The 25,487-nt window shown below is 35.8% G+C and overlaps 1 protein-coding gene across 10 annotated transcripts in view; it reads left to right on the top strand.

Annotated features, from left to right (window-relative positions):
• ACSL4 (acyl-CoA synthetase long chain family member 4) overlaps positions 1 to 25,487 on the top strand; it is a 96,357-nt gene that overhangs the window by 26,157 nt on the left and 44,713 nt on the right. For 3 of the 10 annotated variants that reach the window (XM_045817536.1, XM_045817541.1, XM_045817542.1), the window contains exons 2-3: positions 12,970 to 13,075; positions 14,329 to 14,381. The exons of 3 other annotated variants lie outside the window; for them this stretch is intronic. The gene's annotated coding sequence lies outside the window, so the exon portion shown is untranslated. The remainder of the gene's footprint in view (positions 1 to 12,969; positions 13,076 to 14,328; positions 14,382 to 25,487) is intronic. 4 more of the 10 variants (XM_045817537.1, XM_045817539.1, XM_045817543.1 and 1 more) reach the window with 2 other exon arrangements.

Below are 25,487 nucleotides of genomic sequence, written 5' to 3' on the forward strand. Positions count from 1 at the left end.
CCATTCTAAATGATAGCTTTGCTGGATAGAGTAATCTTGGATGTAGGTCCTTATCTTTCATGACTTTGAATGCTTCTTGCCATTCCCTTCTTGCCTGCAAAGTTTGAGAAATCAGCTGAGAGTCTTATGGGAACTCCTTTGTAGGTAACACTCTGCTTTTCTCTTACTACTTTGAAGATTCTGTTTATATTTAACTTGTAGAATTTTAGTTATGGTGTGTCTTGGTGTGATCCTCTTTGGGTCCAACTTGTTTGGGACTCTCTGTGCTACCTGGACTTATATATCTATTTCCTTCACCAAATTAGGGAAGTTTTCTTCCATTATTTTTTCAAATAAGTTTCCAATGACTTGATCTTCCTCTTCTCCTTCTGGCACCTCCAGGATTCACATGTTTGTATGTTTGGAGATGTCGCAGAGGCTCCTTAGCCTTTCCTTGTTTTTTGTTGTGTTTTTTTTTTATTCTTTTTTCCTGCCGTTCTGAGTAAATGTTTTTTTCTTCCTTATGTTCCAAAGCATTGATTTGATTCTCTGCTTCATCCCTTCCACTGTTGGTTCCCTGTAGATTTTTCTTTATTTCCCTTAATACAACCTTCCTTTCTGCCTGCATCTTTTTTTGTGCTGTTGCAAATGAGTTCTTTGAGCATCCTGATAACCAGTGTTTTGAACTCTGCATCTGATAGATTGCTCATCTCCATTTGTTTAGTTCTTTTTCTGGAGTTTTGTTCTGTTCTCATTTTGGCAGCCTCCCTGTTTTTGCTTCTGTGTTTTAGGTAGAGCTGCTTTGACTCCCTGTGTCAATAATGTAGCCTATTACAGAAAAGTGCACCTGTCAATTGTGTGGGACAGAGCCTTAGGTAATCACCAAGGTAGTGTAACCCCCTTCACCGATTTGTGGCTGTGTGTGGGGGAGGGCTCAGAGAGGGATAGTGCTGCTGCCTGGCTTCTGGAGATTTGCAGGGGAGGAAGCTGTCCCCTGGCACTTGCTCTGTTGCCAGTACTTTACTTTATCCCCATATACCACTGTGCCCTTTCATCTGTTGCCCTGTTGCTGAATCCCAGGTTGGGGAGTGTGCATAAGTCCTGAGACCTTTGCAGTCCCTTTAAGAGTAGTGTCCTGAGAATCCTGTGGTTTCTTTCACCACCCCAACCCCCACTGATTTTTACAGCCAGAAGTTATGGGGATTTATCTTCTGGTATTGGAACCCTGGGCTGGGTAGTCTAATCTGGGGCTGGGATCCCTCACTCCTGAGGTATCTCTCCCAATTTCTATCCACCACATATAAGTGTGGGACTGCCCATGTTGCCTCCTCTCTGTACCACTCTGTCATCTCTGTGCCTCTCTACCCTTCCTACCCATCTGGATGAATGTGGCTTCTTTAAATCCTTGGTTGTCTGACTTCCATACAACTCGGTTTTCTGATGAATCTGGGTGGTTTGTGTTGTAGTCTGGTTATAATTTTTGCTGTAGTTGAGTGAGAAGGTAAAATGTATTTACCTATGCCTCAGTCTTGACTGGAAGTTGATACTTTTATATTTATACACACAATTTATGTATATAAGGTCTGCCTGGAAAAAGTCCAGCCATTGTTAATATAAGGAGAATGGTTTGCAGGACATCGTTGTAACCTAGCAGTCGAGGAGAGTGGCCTGGAATGCACATGTGTGAACAATGATGACTTCATTATACTAGTCAGTGGGGGCACTAGATGCCATTGAGTGAGCATGTGTACTGTGTGACCACCACATTCAAAATGACTGATCAAGTAGAAGAACACATCTGCATCAAATTTTTGAGTTAAGCTTGAACATTCCTCCCTGGAAGCTACTGGGATGATTCAGAAGGCCACAGCTATAGGCAACTGGTGATGGGCAGCTTCATCATGACAATGCACCTGCTCATGCATCACATTTCATACAGGGTTTTTTGGTGAAACATCAAATCACCCAGGTGACTCAGCCCCCCTACAGCCCTGTGACTTCTGGCTTTTCCCAACACTAAAATCATCTTTGAAAGGAAAGAGATTTCAGACTGTCGATGAGATTCAGGAAAATACAACAGAGTAGCTGATGATGATTGAGAGAACAGTGTGAGGTCCCAAGTTGCCTACTTTGAAGGGGACTGAGGCATCATTGTCCTGTGTACAATGTTACTTGTATCTTGTATCTTCTTCAATAAATATCTCCGTTTTTCATATTATGTGGCTGGATACCTTCTGGACAGACCTCATATATATGTGTGTGTGTATCTATTTACAGTTTACCACACTAATGGTAAAACTTATCAACAGAAGGTCACTGCTACCAATCTAATGCCAATTGGAGTCTCAGGTCTGGGATGGGGGAAGCAGAGAAACTTTATTCAGATAAAAGAGTGTGCAAAATTGGGAAAAGGCAGCTTCTGGGGGAAATGGAAAGTGCTCTCCACCAAGATAAATCAGAGGCTACTTTTCAAAGAGAATTTCCTACCCTGGGCCCCTGATTAGTCCATTTTTATGCAAATGAGGAATCAAAATTTGCAGTGTGATTTGTCCACATAGAACTTTCCTGATTGGTCAGCTTTGCACATCCTGATTGGTTGTTAGGGAGCTGCTCCCATTCGTCAGTATAGATGCAAATTAGGATATAGCTGTGCAGTTGTGATTGCATGATCAGGTCTCAGACCTGTGAGTCTAAAAATGATGCCAGGAGTTTCCTTATAAGGTCCGATTGAGGCAGGAACACAGTGCAGGAGGCTGGCAGTTTAATCTGGCTTTCCCCTGAGATGCAGAGTGCATGAGGTGCTTCTGTGGCAATGGCTGCTAGACTCTAGTTATGAACTTGGACACAGCCACAAGGAGTCCTTTCTGGAAGATATATTACTTCTTGAGGTTTAGAGAGAGAGAGAGAGAGAGAGAATGAGATAAAATTTACCATGCTAATTTTTAAGGGGAGAAGTTACATAACAAAATGGGTGGAAACAATTCTTAGCTAGAGTTGGAGTATTTCTCTTGGTATTCAAACTAACTCTGTCTTTGAGGTTGGGTAAAGGTAATGGGTATAGTATTAATTACCCCAGAATACTGCAGTTTGAACTATGCCAGGAAATATCCATAGTTGTCATACAATTTATATGTTTTAGCACTGAAAATTAGCTTTGAGTTATGAGTAGAACCAAGGATTTTATGTTTGGCTACAATTGATTATTATTGTTCTAAAATATAATGACAGCTTTTTGTTTTAAGTGCTTTCCCAAAATGTCTCCTGAAGGTGATTTTTAAAAAAAAAATCTGGCAGGGCAATTTGGTGGTACGTTGGAGCAGCTTCTTTCTTTTGCTTTGTGAATGCTACTTCTTGAGAGGCAGAAGCAGTGTTGCAGTCCGTGAAGTGACTTACGTCTTCGGCATTGCGTGAAAGAGAATGGCTGGAACCAAACAGGGTGCTTGCAAATTCATAGGTGGAAAAGCTTCTTCCAAACAGCTGGCCACCAAAACTGTCAGGGAAAGTGCACTGTCTACTGCAGGGTTTAAAAATCTCATCACTACAGGCCAGAACCCTTGGGTTTCAAGAAATCCGTCATTACAAGAAATCGACCAAGCTTCTGATCTGGAAGTTTCTTTTCCAGGGGTTGATGAGGAAGATCACCTAGGATTTCAAAACTGAGGTTTCAGAGTGCTGCCATCAGTGCATTGCAGGAGGCTAGCAAAGTGTACCTGGTGGGTTTATTTAAAGATATTAATCTGTGTGCCATCCATGCTGAGAGTCACCATCATGCCCAGAGCCATCCAGTTGGCTTGCTGGATACAGGGAGAGAGCTTAAGTGAAGGCAGTTTTTATGGTGTAGTAAATTCTGTAAAATACTTTGGTTTAATTTGTGACTTTTTTATAAGATTATTTATAATATGTTGCATTGTACTTAAGTCATTCCATCTTCTCCTCAGGATGAACAGAAAAAGTGATTGTTCACAGACCTCAGTGATGTGAACATTGTTGGTTGGGAGTGACAACTTGCTGATATGCAGAAGGGATGGGTGATACTTCTACCTTCTCCTGTTTCTGTATGTTAATGATTTGTTGGGTAGTTGTTAAGGTACCAAAATTGATAAATGTGTACATGGGCCTTTTGTAATAGAACTGGTTATGACTTGATCCAAGTGTTTTAACAATTGGGGGTGTATATCTGACCATACATCACTGTGATAGAATGTGGGCTTTTTCAATGGTGAAGATACAAGTCTTAACCACTGTGTAACTTAACAGTTTCCTTTAAAAAAAATAACATGGCAGCTATAGAATACACTATGTGTGTTTATAATGGCTATTTTATATATAGTACTGTTAACATTGTTAAATTAAATGTTTTATATTCACGTGTAGGGATTCTTGTCATTAAGGTGTATGTAATTTAGAGTACAGTTATTTTTCTCCAAAGTAGACTGCACTTGTTTTCATAGTAGTAATATACTGTGCAAATTATACCTTGCATAACTCCTCATTCTACCACACGTTAACCAACTCTCTTGCTGATAATGCAAACAGTTAACGGGGAATTTTATAAGGGCTCTAGAATACAAGTTATTCACACCAACATCATCTGTTGATAATATTCTGAACTAGTTAGTACAGCTTTTCTTTGTGTTGTGGTTGGTGTCATAACTAGGTAGAGTTTTTCTCTCCAAGAGGAAACAATACCAAAGTTTTTTTTTTCCTTGTGGAGTTTATATTATAATAACCCGTAGAGTAAATTTGCTGTGGGAGGGGGGCATATAGCTTCTGCTTATTGTACCTCTGCTAGTAAAGATGGCATCCAGTTAGGTTACATCTGGTATATGGTCCTGGGAAGATCACTTTATAGCAGTGATTTTCAACCAGTGTACTGCAAGAATGTTTAAAACATGTAACAACTGACTATTTAGTCAGGGACACTGACCTCTTCTCTTTTCCCTTAGATCATCAAATAAAAAACTGACAACAGCTGGTGATAACAATAGCTGTCCAGTATGTTTGAATCAAAATTATACCCATTTTTTGTTGAATCAGCAAAAAGTTTAATGTATTTTTTGGTGTGCCATGGAATTTTAGTGACTGGTTTGTGTGCCATGAGATGAAAAAGGTTCAAAATCTCTGCTTTATAGAGATGGTCTTCCGAGGGTTTTTTTTTAATTTACTTATTTATTTTTAGAGAGGGAAGGGAGGGAGATAGAGAGAGAGAGAGAAACATCAATGTGCGGTTGCTGGGGGTCATGGCCTGCAATCCAGGTATGTACCCTGACTGGGAATTGAACCTGCGACACTTTGGTTTGCAGCCCGAGCTCAATCCACTGAGCTACGCCAGCCAGGACCCGAGGGTTTTTTTTTTAATTTATTCTTCTATTGAAGTTTTTAGGTCAGTTATGTATGTTGACTAAGTTTAACTTGTTTATCCAGAAAATGTAGCTTGAAAATTATTACAAAGAAATGAAGCGAAGGCTGATATTAAATAGGAAAAAAAATTACAAAGTAGCCGTATTCCCTAATAAGTGATATTTATCTTACCCATTCCAACAAATATTTGATGCTATTTCTAAGTTAAAGTGGGATCCAGAGATAATAAGACACACTGCTTGCCTCAAATGTGTTTACAGTTTAGATAAATGATTAAGATAAATTAAAAACAATACAAAGTAATTAAATTTTAGAGCTATTAGGAGATTTATAGAAGTTCAAAAGAAGGTTAGACATTTTTGCTCGATATTGTTGAAGGTATCCCAGAAAAGGTGACTTTTAAGCAAAATTCTAGGAAGAAAGAACAAATGAATAAAGTTTCTGAAGCAAGAGAACCTCAGAAAATGTGAATGACAGTTTTTGAAGATAAGTGGTTTATTTCGGGTGCAATACAGGTAGGAAGGTAGATACTTTTCCTACTAAATTAATAGTTATTTCATGGTAAAGTGTTTAATGCTGATAGGAGTATAAATAAATGCAGCCATTGTAGAAAGTATTTTTGTAGTGTATATTAAGAGCTTCCTGTTTTAGCCCCACCCTCTTACATAACCCCCCAAAAACATTTATCGTGGACCTAGTAATCACACTTTTAGGAAATGTGAGGGAATACTTTTTATAATATTGAAGTGGAAAAATGATCCAGAAGCTACAAAGGAGACTGTTGATAGTATTTTATGACTTACAACTTAGAAATCAGTATTTGCTTTCCAGTTATTATGCTAAGTGAAATAAGCCAGGCGGTGAAAGAGAAATACCATATGATCTTACCTATGAGTGAAACCTAGTCAACAAAACAAGCAAACAAAATAGAACCAGAGACATGGAAATAACAAACTGACTGTGACCAGAAGGGCAGGGGAGAGGGATAATGGAGGGAAACAAGGGAAGGGCCATCAAGGAACATGTATAAAGGACACATGGACAAAGCCAAAGAGGGTAGGTTCGAAGGTGCGAGGTGGGGATGGGTCTGGTGAGGGGTATGTGATAGGGGAAAATGGAGACAACTGTGCTTGAACAACAACAACAACAACAACAACAACAAAGAAATGAATATTTGGTCCAAAGCATCTCCCCCCAAAAAAAGCTCTGTTGGAAAAAGTATTTGTAATACATCAGACAAAGGCCCCTTTCCTTAGTAGACAAAGGGCTTTTATGAATCCATAAGGAGAAATGAATAACCAAGTGGAAAATGGGCAAGGGATTTAAATAAGTCACTTATGTAAGATATTCAGATATAGTTGAATATTTTTGTGTGTTCATTGAAAATTAAACCACTGTTTTTGGTACTTGTCAAACAAAGTTCAGTCTAGTATTGAAGGGGATGTGAGGAAATGAACACTCCTAGCAGGAACATGAAATGGTATATTCTTTTTTAGATGGCATTAAGTTTCTCTTTTGGAAATAAATTTCAGACTTTTACAGAAGAGTTGCCAAAACAATACACCATTTGCATGGATCTTTCATGTAGCTCCCCCAATGTTAACATTTTGTACTATAACATAATTACGTAAGATGTTAACAAAACTAACACATTAACATTGGTACAGCACTATTAATTAAACTATAGACTTTATTCAAATTTCATTATTGTTTTAAATAACATCTTTTTCTGTCCTGGATCCAACCCAGGATCCCACATTATATTTAGTTGTCATGTCTCCCTAGTCTTCTCTAATCCATGACAGTTCCTCAGCCTTTGCCTTTCATGATCTTGACAACTTTGAAGATTAACTGGTTGGTTACTTTGTAGAATGTCCCTAATTTGGGTATATATAATGTTTTTTTCCTGGTTAGATTGAGATTGTGCAATTTGGGTAAGAATACAACAGAAGCAAAGCTGTGTCATTTTTCACTGTCAAGTATACATTAGTAATCTTGATCACCTGGTTAAAGTGATGTCAACTGTGTTTTACTACATTGAATTTACAATTTTTTTATTTGCAATTAATAAATAATAGCAATTATACTATGTTGTATTAATACATATTTGGAGGAGATGCTTTGAGAACATGAATATATCCAGTTCAACTTCAAACTTTTAGTCACCACTGTTTGCATCTATTGATGGATTTTGCCTGCAGCAGTTATAACTGTGGTGTATTAATGGAGATTTTCTATTTGTTTTATTCCCTCCATTTGTGATGGAGGATGTTTTAATTAGAATTCTCTGTAAGGACCATTGGTCCCTTCTCCCTTAATTATTTATTTCTTCAGTCAGTCATTTATTTGTATTAGTATTGGCTCATGGATATTTATTTTATTCTTTGGGATATAATCTAATACTGTCATTTATTTTGCTCAAGTTGTTCCAGCTTTTGACCATTAGGAGCTCCTTTCGGTTGGCCCCTGTGTTCTTCTGACACGTCCCCACTTTTTAAAAAAGCATTTTCTTTCTTTCTGGCACCAGAAGATACTAGGTTCAACTTGCATTTTTCCTGCCCTGGCTCTGGAATCAACTAGTTCTCCAAAGAACCTTTTTGTTTTCTTTAATTGAAGAATGGTAATTGGAAACCCAAGATCTGGGTGCTGGGTATGATCATTAAAACTAGGGTATCACCCTGGCTGGTGTGGTTCAGTGGATTGAGCCAGTGGATTGAACTGAAAGGTTACCAGTTTGATTCCTGGTTATGGTACATGCCTGGGTTGTGGGCCAGGCCCCTTGTTGGGGGTGTGCAAGAGACAATCAATCCATGTATCTCTTGCACATTGATGTTTGTCTCCCTCTCTTTCTCTCTTCCTTCCCCTCTCTGTAAAAGTAAATAAATAAAAATGCCTTTTTTAAAAAAAAAGAAAGAAAAGAAAAGAAACTTGGGCAGGAAAATGAGTATCAAACTCATTTTCACTGGTGGCCACCTCAGCCTTATGGTTGCCTTCAAAGGGCCGAATATAATTTTAGGACTGTATAAATGTAACTATTTCTTAATAGTTAAGCAAGAGCTTGGTGCTGTCACTGCCAGCACCAGGTAGAAACAAGGTGGAGGGCCGGATTCAGCCCTCAGACCTTGTGTTTGCCACCTGTGAACCTAGAGTATCTCTGATTCTCGACCTGGAGGGCAATTTTAATAAACTAAAATCTAAAATGGTCATACCCTTCTGACTCAGCAATTCTGTTAGAAATGTATCCTATAGAAGCACTGGCACAATTACATTACTAAGAATGTTCATTGCTGTATTTCTAATGAGAAATTAGAAAAATCCAATATGTCCATCAATAGGGAAGATTGGTTATAATTAATTTTGCTATGATCATACAGTGGAGTACCATAGAACTGTTAAAAATTATTAGGTAGATCTATGTGTTTGGACGTGGAAAGATATGTAAGAGAGGCATTGTTTTAGAAAGTTGCACATCTGTGTCTATGTAGTAAAATCTGCCTTTAAAAGTCCCTAAGAATATTCCATCAAACTACTAAAAGCTGTTATTTGAAGATGATTGAATTAAAAAGATACTTTCACTTTGAATTTTTTATTTTGTAATGTTTCAATTTTTTAAACAGTTTTGTTGAGATATGCATGTTTTAAAAACACTTTTTGTTTTAGGTTACCTAACTTTTCCATTCTAGCAACATAGACTAGAAGCAACATTCTAGTCTATGACAACCTGGAATTATCTCTATACTCTTTACCCTATACATAATAGATGTTGGGTTGTTTTACTTAGGTTATAACATTTCTTTAATACATTTTAATGTTTATGAATCTTATGACCATTTAAGGCTTCTGGACCACTTATACTCAAGTAGGTTCTTAAGGGGAAAATAAAGGATTCTGCTCTATCATAAATTTGGAGAAGCAACCTCCGGTAGGTACTCTGACTGGCTTATGAAAGTCATGTAGGTCTGTTTGAAATGTCATTTTCCTGTTCCTTTGTGACTTTCAGATCAAATTTTAAGTAAACAATTTTTATTTATGGAAAATTTGGAAGATACTAAATCAGCACAAAGAATACAAAATAGAAAAACATACCTGTAATACTACTACACAGAAATAACTAGCATTGATATTTGGTGGATATCTTGCTAATTTTTCTCTGAATAGGTACCTACTCAAGTATATGTATATATAATGGAGTCACACATACTGTTTTGTACCTTAGTTATTTCTTGATTGTAACATTTCTAATCCTTGAGCTATATAACAAAATGGCAGTTTTCATCTACTACTACTTGTTACCATATGACATATTTTTATGTAAAAGAAGACATACAGGGGTGGAAAACACACACCTACATTATATAGCTGATGTGTTGTGGAACTCTGCACCTGAAGCCTTTATAATTTTGTTTACCAGTGTCACCCCAGTAAATTAAGAAGAAGATCTATAAAAGAACATTGCTTAGGGAAATGTTTTGTAAGGGATTCACCAGAATTTTCTTTAGTTTAGAGTTTAGTTTAGTTTCAGAGTTTTCTTTAGTTTTCTTTAGTTTTCTTTAGTTTTGTTAGTGTTCACCAGATTTGAACACTAACTGCTTAGGGCTTTGTCATTACTTTCTACTCTTTTCTGAAACATTTGTTTTTAAATTTACTAAGATTGATCCTTGACATTAAGTACAGGAGGAGAATGCATCATGCTTGAAATATTTCCAAAAGATGCTATTAGAAGTTTATTAGTATTTACTTCAGAAGAATGTTTTCAAAAATATTGGTTAACAGACTAACTTATGTGAAGAGAGGGTAAAACCTAAGCACATTAATAATGGTTTGTCTTTAACTTTGTCTCAAAATATGAGGGTTGTCTGAAGTTGAGCAACACCACCTTGGATTTTTATTGCTTTTTCCTTAATCACTCTGTTAGCTGCATGGATGCAGTTCTGTTCCCCAGGACTCATTCAGTGAGCAAAGCTTTCTCAGTGCTGCCTCTTTCCCTAATTGAAAGATGATAAACTCTAGATGTTGTGTTGTCTCTTTTTTCATACCACCAGGTGATTGTTAAGTAGAAACACCCATATTATATGCTTCAGTCTGTTAAAAATTTGCTATGCTAGAGATTTCAAACTTTCTTATATTACAAAAACTTGTATATCTGTCAAAGTAAAAAGTATGACTAAAATTTGCACTATAATTTTAGCAAGATTATCCCTCTTCCCCACAAACTGTAAGTAGAACCTGCATGGTGATAATCTGCTCAGTTCTTATATTAAGTTATTTCTTCAGTCTATTTGAGTAGGTTGATTAAAAGGTGGGTGCTATTTTGTAGGGGAAGGCTAGGAGAGAGGCAAGTGTATGGTCACATTTTCTCTTATGTAGAAAAACTTAATTGGGCTAGGGTAGAAAATGTGTTTTGTTTCCCTTTTATCTACTTGGCAGCCAATGCTTCCTTTCTCTCTTTTTTATGATGAAAGAAATGTCCTTTAAGGTCATAGGCATTGAGAAAAATTGTGTCTTTCTTTTGTATTAAAGAACCTCTGAGTTGCTTCATTCTTCCCAATTGAGGAGTGCTCTGAGACTGGAAATGAGAAGGTTGAAATGAGGACTCTCATCCAGCTGAGAGAATTCCCTGACACTTGATTATCCTCTTAAATTTCTGCATAGTACCAGTTACCAAGTGTTAACTATCCTTTGCAAATATTCACTAATGAAATTATTTTCCAAATTAAGCAAACTAGTGGATAGTTTTGTAGCCCTACTCCCACACCCTGCTTTACCACCTATACGTCTTTGAATGATTTTATAGAAAGTTTGTTTTTGGTGTTTATCAGTTACCTGAATTAATCTCTGAGGTGGGGGAAATATATACATTCGTATGTAGAAATAATAAGTTTTCTTCCCAACATTTTCACGTGCTGCTTAATTGTTCTTAGGCTACAAGTCTATGCAGTATGTTACTGTAAAAAACAACATGAAATTAAATCAAGCATAAGAGAAAATTAATTAATCAAATTAATTGCATTTGATTAATGCAATAAAAATAATGCAATCAAGTGATGCATAATCATGAGATACATGAGGCTGCTGCCTATGTGACACAACATACAGTTTTACAGCAAACTTTAAGTAGAAAGAGTACACTCTAAAATAATGATTAAATGTATAGTATACTACATACATAAACCAGTGACATGGTCATTTATTATCATTATCAAATATTACTGTATACAATTGCATGTGCTGTACTTTTGTACAACTGGCAGTGTAGTAGGTTTGTTTACACCAGCATCACCACAAACATGAGAGTAATGTACTGTCCTATGATGTCACGATGTTATATCACTAGGTAACAGGAATTTTTCAGCTCTACTGTGTTTTATTATAATTATTTTTTACAAATCTATAATTTTTAAAAAAGATTTTACTTATTTATTTTTAGAGAGAAGGGAAGGGAGGGAGAAAGAGGGAGAGAAACATCAATGTGTGGTTGCCTCTCATGTGGCCCCCACTGGGGACCTGGCATGCAACCCAGGCATGTGCCCTGACTAGGAATCGAACCAGTAACCCTTTGGTTTGCAGCCCATGCTCAGCCCACTGAGCTACACCAGCCAGGGTAGCTCTACTATAATCTTATAGGACCACCATTGTATATGTGGTCCATTGTTGACCAAGAATGTCGTTAAATGTAGCACATGACTGTATATGAAGTTACCTCTTCTTTGTGTTAATAATAAATGTTAGCCCTCTGGGAGAAAAAATAAGGTGTTAAATAGCATGCTTTCTGTTTATAAATAGTCTAAAGCATTTGTATTCACACATGTACTGATACTGTCACCAGTACCCACCCACCCACCTCCAAAAGTAGGCTGTGGATAGTAACCTGGTGTTGGAAAGTAGTTCTTTTAAAGAAAAATAAAAGGCATACTCTGTTAGTAATAGACCTGGGTATAAATCATCCTTTCCTTCACCCTTCTAATGGTAGCAAAGGAGAAAATTAACTGTCTTATTTACTACCAGCTATGACTTCCATTGGACTGTATAGATTTTTAAAAATGGAAAGGTTTTTCTCATAATCATACGAAAGTAGTACTGAGTACTACTGAGAGAAAATAAAAGCTTAGTTTTTCAGAATCATTTTATCATGCCCAGGACACCCCAGGGGGGTTGAAATATATAAGTAAGCAATATCAAATTACTAAAGGGCCTTATTTTACTGTTCAGGATTTCCTTCTTTCTTATTTCTGAACAATATTCAGATGGTATTATAGTTTTCTCCTGCATATTCCAAAACATGGTAATGCCTTAACTGTAAACTAACCCCTAAACCCTAGTGTATATATTTGGAAGAACATCACAAATCTGATTTGTATATTCCTTGAGGGGGAATGAAAATATCTCATCTTTTAAAAGATTTTATTTATTCATTTTTGGAGAGAGTGGTAGGAAGGGAGAATGAGAGTGAGAGAAACATCAGTGTGTAGTTGCCTCTTGTGCACCCCCTACTGGGGACCCAGCCTAGAAACCAGGCATGTGCCCTGACTGGGAATCGAACTGGAGACCTTTTGGTTCACAGGCTTAATCCACTGAACCACACCAGCCAAGCCTCATTTTTCATTTTGTTTGTTTCATTTTGTTTCATAGGCACCTGCAGGCATTTGTGGGTGGGAATGTCGGATTAGTTTCCTGTGGTCAGCCTTCGTCTCTGTCTCTAAAGTTGGCTCCTGTCCTAACTGTGGAGGACTAAGAGGTACAAATTTGTTAAGAACATGACTACAACTTCTTGCATTTTCTTTCTAATTTTTATTGAGGTATAATTGACATAAAACATTGTATATACACTGTGTTACTCTGTTACATTTGTATGTTGTAATATGATTACCACCATCCATAACATTAGCTAACACCTTCATCATGTCACATAACTATCATTTTTTGTGTGTGTGGTGAGGACATTTAAGATCTACTCTCATAGCAGTTTTGAAGAATAGAACATAGTATTGTTGACTATAATTACTATGCTGTATATTAGATCTCCATAACTTACTTTCTAGTTGAAAATTGGTACCCTTTAACAAGATGTCCACATTTCCCCTTATTCCCCAACCCCTAGTTATCATCATTTAACTGTTTCCATGCCTTCAGCTTTTTAAGATTTCAAAAATAAGTGATATTTGTATAATATTTGTCTTTCTCTGTCTGGCTTATGTCACTAAGTATAATGCCCTCTACATCCATCTATGTTGTTGCAGATGGCAGGATTTCCTTCTTTCTTATTTCTGAACAATATTCCACTGCATATGTATACTACATCTTCTTTATCTATTCATCTGTTGGCACACACTTAGGTTGTTTTGCTTCCTTAGCTATTTTTGAATCAATGCTGCAATGAGCATGGGGGTACAGACATCTTTTTGATACTCTGTTTTCATTTCCCTTGGATATATGCCCAGAAGTGGGGTTGCTGAATCATATGGTAGATCTGTTTTTAGTATTTTGAGAAACCACCATTCTCTTTTTCATAGCTGCTGCACCAGTTTACATTCCCACCAACAGTATGCAATGATTCCCATTTCTCCACATCCTGGCCAACCCTTATTATCTCTTGTCTCTTCGCTAATAGTTATTAGAACAGGGGTGAGGTACTATCTTATTGTGGTTTTGATTTGCATTTCCCTGATGATTAGTGATGTTGAGCATCCTTTTCATCTACTTATTAGCCATCTGTATGTCTTCTTGGGAAAATGTCTGTTAGTTCCTCTGCTTATTTTTTAATCTTGCCATTTGTTCATAGAATTTGAACTGCTGTTTCTTAGAGTCAGGCTTAGTTATGTTTACTTTTCTGAGATTCTAGTAGCACTACTTCTTATTAACCACTCATCTCTAGTTGTTTTTTGTTTTTCCTTTGGTACATGGCTCATCATGATCTATGGTTCACAAATAACACTTGAAAGGTTCTTTCTTTCTTGTCACTGTACCCATAAATGTTGTCTCTTATTGCAGATTGAAATCGTGAAAGATATATGTGTTCTTCTTAAGAGAAAAAGAGGAAATCTGTAAGTATTTGTCCTTTAAAAATTCTAAACTTCTATTTTTATCAGCTTTTGGAGAAAAATAACTGCTCATAACAACAGGCATCTTGACTCTTCCTATAGTGGAAAAATCCTGCCAGTATTTATGTTTGTGTTTAAAAAGGTAGTATTTGGAAAAGTAATAGGAAAAATTTTCCCTGTGCAACTCCTAAGATTTAAACCATCTCTCACTAATTTATAAAGGGAGAAGTGATCATTAAAATGTAAATAAAATATTTTTCTTTGCAAAATAAAAAAAATGGAGTAACAGATTGGAGTTTTAATCTGCATGTGTCTTGGCAAGATATTTAGCTTCCCTTTGTCTCAATTTCCTCATCTGTAAAATAGGCTTAATAGTAAGTATTCAGTGAATGGTTCATTATTATTGATGAAGTTAAATCTCTAGTTGTGTACACTTTCCCGCATTAAATTCAAGTTTATTGTAGTTACTGTTTTTCTTAAACTGTTTTAAATATATTTCTGATCTTCAAAAATTTAAGTGTTTGTACTATAGTTCACTGAGGCACCTTTTGTAGACAATAACAAAGAATAAAAGAAATATTTACAATAGAACACCTAAAATCAGAATCATAGTGTTTGAGTCTCAGACCTTGAAACTAACCTAGTCTAGTATTTCCCAAACATTTATGTTTAGACCAATGCTGGTCAGTGAATAGTTTTTTTACTGGTCCATGGTAAAGTGCGGAAAATAAGGACAATGGGCCATGAATGTTTCGAAGCTAAGTTTTTCCCATTTACAGGATTGCTTCTTATTATAAGATACATACTTCTAATTTTGGGGCATTAAACATATTCTGTATTTTATGAAATGATTGTGAGTGGTAGGGCTTTTTGGGTGTGTGTGTGTGTGTGTGGGTGTGTTCCTACCTGCCAAAAAGTCAACAGTTATATTATTCCCCTCACCTTCCTTCTTTCTTTATAAACTTTTTACTGGTCTGTGATATCTTAAAATCTGAATCCAACTTTCTCATTTTACAGATGAGGAAACAGACTAGGAGTTATTTAATTTGTTTCAGTCAGGTCTTATAGCTCAGTAAGCTGCTGAACCAGGATCAAAACCCTTTACCCAATGGTGTCTCTCTTGTATTTCTGGTCTTCTGAGAATTGCTTTCATTATAATAGATTATGAAGTTGAAACAGAAAATCCAATAGTTTGCATGCGCTCATAATAAATTTTGAATTCCAAGTATAAAGAAATCCAAAAGACTTAATGTTCTTGTATTGCTAAGTGCTAAATTCTACTGATTAGCCTTTATTAGAAAAATCTTAAATATTGCCAAAGATTTTTATCAGCAGGCCAGAATTAACTCTTTCTGAATTCAGCTCTTTCGGCAGCATGCTACCTCATAATTGACAAAGGAGGTAAAATACCAGTAAAGTTAGTGTTCCCTTTGGGAAAGAGAAGATGGTGCCTTTATGAAGGCCATAGTATTCAGGCTTCTAAAGCTAACTTATTTACCTACAGAGAATCTTCTTACTTCCTTGTGTGTGTTGTCTCTCTCTCTCTCTCTCTCTCTCTCTCTCTCTCTCTCCCACACACACACACAAACACATATTCTACACAGATAGATAAACATCTGTAACAGTCGGCCTGAAGCCCATCTACATGTATAAGAAAAAAACTACCAGGGTAAAAAGTAAGAGTTAGCAGAAGCATTAGCAGGAACATCTAGCCAGTGTTTTCAGGAGTTTATAGCCACTTTGGAGTGTCTGTGACACTTTAGAGACTCTATTGGTATAGCTTTGCCTTGGCTATCCCAAAATACACTTCAAGACAGAAACAACTAATTCTTATATCTCCCTTACCTTTCTTACCTTAGTGAAGCACACCTAGGCCAGGTAAACAAATAAACATGAAAAAAGAGAAGAGAATGGAAAATATCTCCTCATCCTTAACATGGAGACATTACCTCTAGGAGTCCTTTTTCATGGCTATTTACTGTATATTTGGCTTCATGTGGCTTCCTTCTTTAGTTAAGAATTCTCTTGCCCCAATAAATTTAATTTAAAAAATTCTTTAACTTCTGAAATATCAAATATATCCATAATGAAATAGTAAGAATAAAAATACATCTTGAGTTATTTTCAGCCTTTGGAATATCTGTTCTTCTTTACTAGTGGTAATATTTGAGAATTGACTTAATGTCCGTAAGATTTGGATCTTCAACAGATTTACCAGTCTTTGTACTATTTTATTAGTCTCATTTATAAGGTGTATTTAATAGTGAAGAACAGAGTGAATTTTTTTAAAATCACGATACAGTTTCACAGTCTGGTGGCCAAGTAGCTGACTTTTTCTTTTTAGTGACTTACTACATCATTTTGTAGGAAATGGTTTAAGAATATATGGTTGTATGGTTTTTAACAGTATAAAGGACCAGGGAACAACATTAACAAAAAGCTAACCTATTAAACTGGTTCCTCCTCTAGCAAATGTAGAAGATAGGTCACGTGACACAAAGATATAGTTGCATAAATTCTTCTTGTAACATAAAGATATACCGTGTGGTATTATTCCTAGTGAGAGATTTTTTTGAACTTGTACTCATGGTTGGCAGCCCACAGTTATATTACTGTATTATAGTAAATAGGTAAGATGACAGGAGATAGGTATAGTCTGCAGACTAGTCCTACCTCATCCATGGGGGATACATTCTAAGACCCCCACTGGATGTCTGAAACTGCAGATAGAACCAAACCCTATAAATGCTATTTTTACTGTATATCCATAGCGTTGATAAAGTTTAATTTATCAGTTAGACACAGTAAAAGATTAACAACAATACCTAATAATAAAATAGAACAATTATAACAATAAAGTAAGTGTTACTTGAACACAAGCACTGATACTACGATAGTAGTTCTGATGACTGAAATGGATACTATGTGACAAATGGGTGGGGAATGTATACAGCTTAATATTCTGGACAAAGGGATGATTGACATCCTGGCTGGGATGGGGCAAGAAGGTGAGAGATTTTGTCACACTATTTAGAATGGCGCACAGTTTAGAACTTATATACTGTTTATTTCTAGAATTCTCTATTTAATATTTTCAGACCATAGTTGACCATGGGTAACTGAAACTGCAGAAGGTAAGACCACAGATAAGGGAGGACTACTATATATTCTTCACTGGGCCAAAACACATTCATTATAACAGTGAGTTAATTTAAAAGTCAAGTTCTGTAACAATTCTTTTTTTTTTTTTTTAATTTTATTTGTTTAGTTTTAGAGAGTCGGGGAGGGGAGGCGAAAGAGAGGGACAGAAACATCAATGTGTGGTTGCCTCTCACACGCCCTCTACTGGGGACCAGGCCTGCAACCCAGGCATTTGCCCTGACTGAGAATCGGACCAGCAACCCTTTGGTTTGCAGGCCCGGGCTTAATTCACTGAGGTACACCAGCCAGGACCTATAACAGTTATTTTTGATTAGCATGTTAAAATTATTAACTGTGTTCCCCTAGAGACAAAGACCTAGTAAATGGAAGACTTTACAAACAAAATTAAAATCTACACCATGGCACAATTTAATTTAATTTAGCAGCAAGATTTAGTCTACAGGGACTTTTAGCATTTACTCCTTAGTAGCAGCTGTTGAACATTGCAATTGTCATTGTGCTGTCTGCTTCCCTTCTATGGCATTGAATCCTTTATATTTCTCTCCAAACATACAAACCCCAAAACTTAGTTTTCCCTCTTTTCATGATGTCTAATAAACTCAGAGTGTAATATTAAGCTTTGTCAGTAGGTATCACTTCTAGCGTGATTTGTTCATAAGATTCCTTAAATATAAGCTTTAGATTAAATTATGTACAATTAACGCCTGACTTTAGATAGTTGCATATTTAAAAATCATGTGCGATCGCTGAAATAAAGAAATAGATATACACAATGTACATCAAGTGTATAGGCAGCAACACTGTCTCCTACATATCCTGATTTCAACACAAACAGATAGGATTACAACTGTACCATTCTATGACCTAGAAAAAAACATTATCTGATGCTTGCTGGGGATGTTCTTAAAGGCATTATGGAAGGGAACTTGTGCTAGAGCATGAAAGAGCATCTTCAACATGGCAGCAGAGGTTCTTGCTTTACTGGGAAAAGCTGGGAAGAGACTGGCAAAATGGTGACTTCAGCAGTTAATACCTCTTCAGGTGATGAAATAAACAGGTTTGGCTAATCTTGTTAGTGAGAAGCAGCCAAATATCAGTCATACTCGTGAGACACTTCTAGTGAAAATAGCTAGGCACAGGAGCAATGTGTTGGTATAGGGCATCTATTATTTACCCTAGGTTTTTGTTTTGTTTTCAGTTTTCAAGTCTATTTATTATAATTATTATAACATAATAAATATACTTACTATGACTTTCAAATTTCTTTATTGTAATTACTGAGTGTAGATTTATTGTACAAGCTATTTCATATTGATTAGATCAGTCTGCCAATTTGAGTCAGATGAGACTTAGAAGGGTCAGACTGAAGTGTATTTCACAGGATTATTCAGTCTTGTAGACTGATAGGAAAATATCCTCCTAGCTACCCTCAGTGCTTTTTTTTCCTTAAAATATTAAGTTTTTAAGTTTTAATATTACTATAAAGTTAATTGTAATATAGCTCCTGTAAGTTTGATTTTATTAACAAAATACAGCCATTCTTTTTTTAACATAGTATTTGAGCTTTCTCCTGTATGTTTTAAAATCATTTGGAACTTTTTAATAATGTGTGAAAGAAAACAGGATTTTTAAAAAAGCACTCCACCCATTGAAAAGTCTTGGTGGTGCAACATGTATGTAGACATGGTCTTTTAAAGTGCGACAGGTATGGTTATCTGTTTAATCTCTTGAAACTTTTATAATTGTTTTCTGATTTAATATTTAGTAGATACAGCTCATCTTTTTCAGAAGGCAAATTATCTCTTTATCATTCACTCTTAAATGATGTGTGACTTGAAAAATGTATGTCTTAAAGTAGCACTTAAATAGTTAATCATTGATTTTCAAATTGATAAATTTTTTACATTTTTATAAGATTTTAGATCAAGGGCAGATTAGTTGAATTTGTCCGTAATGCATGTTTTAACTTGGCAGATGCATGGAACCTTGCTTGGTTTAGTCCATTTTCTAAAACTTCTGAAGAAATTGTTTTGGCCTTATATGACTTCAGTTTATTAGTTTCTCTCTTTTGTACTTAAATTGATGATGTGTCTGTCACATTCTTCTGGGGATGATGCTTTCTTCTTTTAAATTTGGATGTTAATCAATATATAATATTTGTTTCCTTTGTATATACTAGAGCTTAATGTATCACTAATGCTTTTTATGTTTAGCCTAACTATGTCATAGTGTTTGAAGTAACTGGAATGAAATACTTATCATTAAACTTGGCCCCAAAACAGAAAAATAAAATAAAATTGTATCTGATTTTTCACTGAAACTCCTAGGACTTATTTTCTCCTATAAAAGTGCATTTGTATGTAGGGCACATCAGTGCTCAAAATTGTTTCCAGGATTTCTTTATATACAAAGTTTGTCACTCTCACCAGTTTAGGCTAAACCAGTATGACTAGCATCATAGACAATGCTGCTGAAAGCATGGACTTTAAAATCAGATAGACCTGGGTCAAAAATCCCTACTTAGCTATGTCATGTTGGGCAAATTATTTAATCTCTCTGGGACTATTACATCAGCAGTAAAATGAGAATGCTACCTTAGAGGGGTTTTCTTAAGGATTAAATGAAATAATGTATCTAAAGGATTGAACATAGTGCCAATCCCATAGTAAATGCTCAACAAGTAATTATTAGTATGCTTTTCATATGGAATAGTAAACATTAACATGAACAGTCATCTTTTCCGTGACGGAAGATGATGCCCTGTCATTTTCCAGCTGATACAGAAATAAATGTATTACTTCATTTCAAGGAAGCACAATTCAGAGCTCATGGACTACCGATGGTGGGACAGTAATGTCACTCTTCTTATGTGGAAGGAACAGCATACCTTTGTGAAAGGCATCTGTAAAACACATATTACAAACTATAGCCCTTGTGCTTCTATTACACCATTCTTTTCTCTCTGTGCAACACTTTGTTTAGTTTTATGTTTTCATTAAGCAACTATAAACATGTTCAAATTTATTTTAAGTACCAGGGATTTTAAGAGTACATTTCATGGACAAGTGATTTCTTTTTTAAGATGACTAGGGTTGGTTATCTTTAGGCATACATTGTATCTTCCATACATTTTTACTTTATAGTTTCAGAGCAATTCCATGTATATTCTTATTTCAGTCAACAAATTTATTGAACAGCTAACACATGGAGGTACTTTGGTAGTTGCTGAAGATTCAGTAGCAGACAATAAACTCTACCTCAAGGAGCTTGTGTTCTCATGGGTACATTGATAGTGAACATGAAAAATGAAGCACATGATGTATTAGTGCTAAGTGCTAAGGAGAAAAATAAAACAAGAAAGTGATTGGAATGCCACGGTGCAATTTTAGAGTGAGTGGCTAGAAAAGGCCTCACTGAGAACATGATATTTGACTAAAGACAAAAAGGAGGTGAAAAAATACACCGTACAGGTATTTTGGAAGAATATTCCAGTTAGAATAGCATGTACAAAAGCCCTGAGTCAGGATGGTATGTTCCAGAAATAGCTAGGAATGAGTGACTGTAGCAGAGTGAACTAGGGGAAGGTACAGTAGGAGTTGAAGTCAGATACTTAAGAGCTAGAGGAATGATTTATAGTGTCATAGTTCATGGAGAAGACTTGTTTTTCTTCTTAAGTGAGCCATATGAGAATTCTTTGAAAGGTTTTGAGCAGAGGAATGACTTAATTTAACTTACACATTAACTGGGGCACTCTGGCTGCTGTGTTTAGGATTTATTATAAAGATAGGGGTGGGGAGATTGGATTGGCTATTGTATCTATCCAGGTAAGAGATGGTAGTGATGGTAGTTGCTTGAACCATGATAGTAACAATGGAGGTGGTAAGAAGTAGTCAAATTTGATATCTGTTTTGTAAGCAGAGCCAGTAACATTTGCTGATGAATTTGGTATGGAATTTATAGAAACAGGAGTAAAAGAGCGAATCTAAGGGTTTGTTGTTGTTGTTTTTGTCAAAGCCACTGTAATTTCCAGCAATGGGAAAGACTGGGTGGAAAAGGTTTGTAAAGGATGACCAGTGGCTCAGTTTTGAACATATTAAGTTGGAGGTACTTAACTGATAGCTAAATGGATTTGTTGAGGATACAGTTGGATATACAAATCTGGTGTTTCAGACAAACCTCTGAATTAGGAAGAGAATGGAGTCATCACCACCATAAACCTGCTATTGAAAGCTGTGAGACTAAATGAGATCACCATGGCAGTGAGTGTAGATAAAAAAGAGAAAAGCCACAAGACCTGAGCATTGTAGCTGTTAGGGGTCAAGGACATGGGGGAGAAGCAACAAAAAAGATTGAAAAGGAAATGCCAGGGAATTAGGAAGAAAACCTGAAGAATATGGTTTCTCAGAAGCCAAGTAAAGAAGTTTTAAGCAGGAAGAGGGGTCAGTTGTGTTAAAGGATCCCGGTCGGCCAAGGGAAATGAGGACTGAACTTTAATTGATATTGGATTCTGACAAGATGGGAGTCATTGGTGACTTTGATCTCAGCAATGTTATGGAGTGTGGGTGGCAAAAGCCTGAGTGTAGTGGGTTCAAGAGAAAATAGGAGGAGAGACCTGGAAGACAGCACAGACAAATCTTTTAAGGAGTCCTAAAGAGAAGGAAAAGAGGTGCAGCAAGAGAAGGAATTGTGGCATTTTTTTGTTGTTTTTGTTTTCATGTATTTTTTTGGAGGGGTGCTCCCAGGCTGATCTTTATAAAACAAACTTGATAATGTTACTCCTTTCATTGCAAAATTCAGTGGTTTACCATCTACTCCCTATCAGGGCATATTGGCTTGCTTCTTTTCTTCTCAGTTTGGCCTCTATCAGCTTTCAGGGAATGGTTTTTAAGATGAAAAAAATAACAGCTAATTTTTATTATGGCCTTATAGTGTAATTTGTTGTTAGATAGCATGATTCCTCCAACTTTGTTCTTTCTCAGTATTGCTGTGGCTATGTGGGGCTTTTTGTGGTTTCATATAAATTTTTGAAATATTCTAGTTCTGTGAAATATGTCATTGCAATCTTGATAGGAATTGTATCGAATCTATGCATTGCTTTGTGTAGTATGGACATTTAAATGATGTTAATCTTTCCTATCTATGAGCACGTTATGTGCTTCCATTTACTTGTATCATCCCCAATTTCTTTCTTCAGTGTCTTACAATTTTCTGAGTACAGGTCTTTTACATCCTTGGTTGAGTTTATTCCTAGGTATTTTATTCTTTTTTAAGAAATTGTGGATGGGATTGTTTTGTTGATTTCCCTTTCCATCATTTCATTGTTGACATATAAAAATGCAGATGGTATTAATTTTGTATCCCGCTGCCTTGCTGAATTCATTGATCAGTTCTATTAGTTTCTTGGTGGAATCTTTGGGGTTCTCTATGTACACTGTCATGTCATCCGCAAATAAAGAGAGTTTTACTACTTCCTTTCCAATTTGGATGCCTTTTATTTCTTCTTCTTGTCTGACTGCTGTGGTTAGGAATTCCAGTACTATGTTGAATAGGAGAGATGAAAGAAGATGTCCTTGTCTTGTTCCCAATCTTAAGGGGAACACTTGTAGTTTTTGAGTATGATGCTGGCAGTGAGTTTGTCATATATGGCCTTTATTGTGTTTAGATATGTTACCTTTAATTCTGCTTTGTTGTGAATTTTTATCATAGTTGGGTGCTAGATTTTATCAAAAGGTTTTCTGCATCTATTGATATGACTATATGGTTTTCATCCTCCATTTTGTTTTATTTGGTGAATTACATTTGTTGATTTGTGAATGTTGTCCCAACCTTGTATTCATTTTGTTAATATTTTGTCGAGGATTTTAGCATCTATGTTTATCAGTGATATTGGCCTATAATTTTCTTTCTTTGTAGTGTCTTTATCTGGTTTTGGAATTAGAATAATGTTGGCCTCATAAAAAGAGTTTGGGAGCCTCCCCTCCTCTTGAATTTTATGAAATAGTTTAAGAAGGACAGGTATTAATTCCTCTCAGAATGTTTGGTAAAATTTACCTGTGAAGCCATCTGGTCCAGGGCTTTTGTTTATTAGGCATTTTTTGATTACTGCTTCAATTTCACTAGGTGTAATCTGTCTATTCAGACTCTCTGATTCTTATTTTTGGAAGATTGTATGTTTCTAAGAATTTATCCATTTTGTCCAGGTTGTTCATAGCTGTTCATAATATTTTCTTACAATCCTTTATATTTCTTTGGTGTCAGTTGTTATTTCTCCTGTGTCATTTCTGATTTTATTTGTCTAGGTTTGTTTTCTTTTTGCTTGATGATTTTGGTTAAAGGGTTGTTTAGCTTTTCAAAGAACCAGCTCTTGGATTCATTGATCTTTTATATAATTTTTTAGACTCTATTTCACTTATTTCTACTTTGATCTTAATTATTTCCTTCCTTCTATTCACATTGGGCTTTATTGTTCCTTTTCAAATTTATTTAAGTATGAACTTATATTGTTCATTTGAGATTTTTCTTGTTTTTCTGAGATATTGTTCATTTGAGATTTTTCTTGTTTTTTTTCTTGTTTTTTGAAATCCTATGAATTTCCCTCTTAGGATTGCTTTCCCAGTGTCCCACAGATTTTGGATTGTTGCATCCTCATTTTCATTAGTTTCAAGGTAGCTTTTGGTTTCTTTCTTGATCTCAGTGTTGACCCACTCATTGTTTAATAACATGCTATTTAGCTTCCATTCTTTGCATGTTTTTCAGTGTTTTTCTTGTGATTGATTTCTAGTTTCATAGCATTGTGGTCACAGAAGGTGCTTGATATGATTTCAGTCTTCTTAAATTTATCAAGACTTGTATTGTGTCCTAATATGTGGTCTATCCTCAAAAATGTTCAATGTGCACTTGAAAAATATGTATATTCTGCCACTTTGAGGTGAAGTGCTCTGAAGATAACAATTAAGTCCATTTGATCTAGTGTGAATTTAAGGTTGCTGTCCCCTTGCTGATTTTCTGCCTGTAAGATCTATCTATTAAAGTTAATGGGATATTAAAGTCCCCCGCTATGACTGTACTTCTTTCTGTCTCTGTCTTCATGTCCATCAGGATTTTCTTTACATAGTTAGGTGCTCCTATGTTGGGTGCATAAATGTTTACCAGGGTTATATCTTCTTGTTGGATTGTTCCCTTTATCATTATGTAGTGTCTTTGTCTCCTACTATAGCCTTGGTTTTAAACTGTTTTGTCAGATATAAGTACTACTACCGCAGCTTTTTTTTTCCTTTCCCATTTGCGTGAAATATCCTTTTCCATCCCTTCATTTTTAGTCTGTTTAAATCTTTCAATCTGAGATGGGTCTCTTGGAGGAAGCATATACAGCATGGTACTGGCATAAAAACAGACACATAGTTCAATGGAACAGAATAGAGAGCCCAGAAATAAACCTACACCTTAATATTTAATTAATTTTCAACAGAGGAAGCCAGCACATACAATGGGCTAAAGATAGTTTATTCATAAGATGATGTTGGGAAAAATTGGACAGATACGTGCAGAAAAATGAAACTAGACTACCTTCTTACACCACGCACAAGAATAAATTCAAAATGGATCAAAGACTTAAATGTTAGGCCCCAAAACATAAAAATCCTAGAAGAAAACATAGGCAGCAAAATCTTGGATGTTGTTTATAGCATTTTCTTAAGAGGTATGTCTTCCTAGGCAAGGGAAACCAAAGAAAAAGTAAACAAATGGGGTTACCTCAAACTAAAAAGATTTTGCATAGCAAAGGAAATCATCAACAAAATAAAGAGACAATCCACAGAATGGGAGAACATACTCACCAAAACATCTGATAAGAGGTTAATGTCCAAAATTTATAAAGTACTTACAAACTCAACACCAAAAAAACAAACAACCCAATTAAAAAGTGGGCAAAGGACCTGAATATTCACT

This window comes from Phyllostomus hastatus, unplaced genomic scaffold (assembly GCF_019186645.2).
Source record: "Phyllostomus hastatus isolate PE091 unplaced genomic scaffold, TTU_PhHast_1.1 phas_scaffold_28, whole genome shotgun sequence".
Classification (NCBI taxonomy): domain Eukaryota; kingdom Metazoa; phylum Chordata; class Mammalia; order Chiroptera; family Phyllostomidae; genus Phyllostomus; species Phyllostomus hastatus.